General features: G+C 40.7%; 1 non-coding gene across 1 annotated transcript; it reads left to right on the top strand.

Annotated features, from left to right (window-relative positions):
• The first annotated feature begins 526 nt into the window (after positions 1 to 526).
• Trnas-cga lies at positions 527 to 601 on the top strand. Its single transcript has one exon. It is a non-coding gene; the product is annotated as a tRNA-Ser (tRNA).
• The last annotated feature ends 430 nt before the right edge of the window (positions 602 to 1,031 follow it).

Below are 1,031 nucleotides of genomic sequence, written 5' to 3'. Positions count from 1 at the left end.
CGGTATTTTGTCATTAGCCCTAAGCTTGCACATCTCGTATAGTTTTTCATAATGCTTCCTTTTGGCTGTAAATATGTTGTATATAGCTTAGTATTTAACTAAATATCTGTGTACATATATCAACATGTTCCTTAGTTCTTAGACGGTAGATGTATTTGCGTAGTATTTCAGTTTAGTTTCTTTGCATTTAGATTAAGTACACAATGCATTCCTGTTTTGGTTTCGCCTTCTGCCAGTCTGTTGCGCATGCGCACAGGTCAATGTCTCCTCTGCTGCTACTGACGTCAGTGCATATTGTTGAGCGCAGACAGTTGAGCCATAAGCAAATTTTGTTTGCCAATTTTTGTCGATTTAGGATGAGTCTGTAAGAGGACTTGTTGTCCTTCAGAAAGTTGTGTAACACGTTTCAGTTTCTTGTTATAAATTTTCTTTCTATACTCTGTTCTGTTTTCTTGTGTAACCATGGCTTGTTTGCCGGAGACGAGGTACTGGCAGAAGTAAAGCTGTGAGTACCGGGCGTGAGTCGTGCTTCGGTAGCTCAGTTGGTAGAGCATTTGCCCGCGAAAGGCAAAGGTCCCGAGTTCGAGTCTCGGTCGGGCACACAGTTTTAATCTGCCAGGAAGTTTCATGGCTTGTTTGATTTTCTCCTGTAGTGTCATTTCTGTAGTGGGTACCTTTGATATGGGCGACTCCCACTCATTCGTTTATTTTGGCTGGAACATCAATTCGTTAGGTGTGAAACCTGTTGAAGAATGTGGAAGGCTATTGACAACTTGCATGAATGGAGTTACGTATTCTACTCGTTGGGTGTGTTTCTGAGGGGTGTACGTCCTAATAAACTAGTTAAATTCTTTAAAAACTCGTTCAACTGGGGTTGCTTCTGGGTGAAAAAGGCATACTAATATGTGCTTTATGCCCTGTGAGCTCATAAATTGTTTCCACTTTTGCCCAACGAAATATGAAGCATTATCACTTAGCAGTACCTTTGGTTTACCTACTCTTCTCAAATAGTCTCACTCAATTCTATTTCT

Source organism: Schistocerca americana, chromosome 1, assembly GCF_021461395.2.
Source record: "Schistocerca americana isolate TAMUIC-IGC-003095 chromosome 1, iqSchAmer2.1, whole genome shotgun sequence".
Taxonomy (NCBI): Eukaryota; Metazoa; Arthropoda; class Insecta; order Orthoptera; family Acrididae; genus Schistocerca; species Schistocerca americana.
The sequence above is the reverse complement of the archived record's forward strand: the minus strand, read 5'-3'. Positions and strand labels throughout refer to the sequence as shown.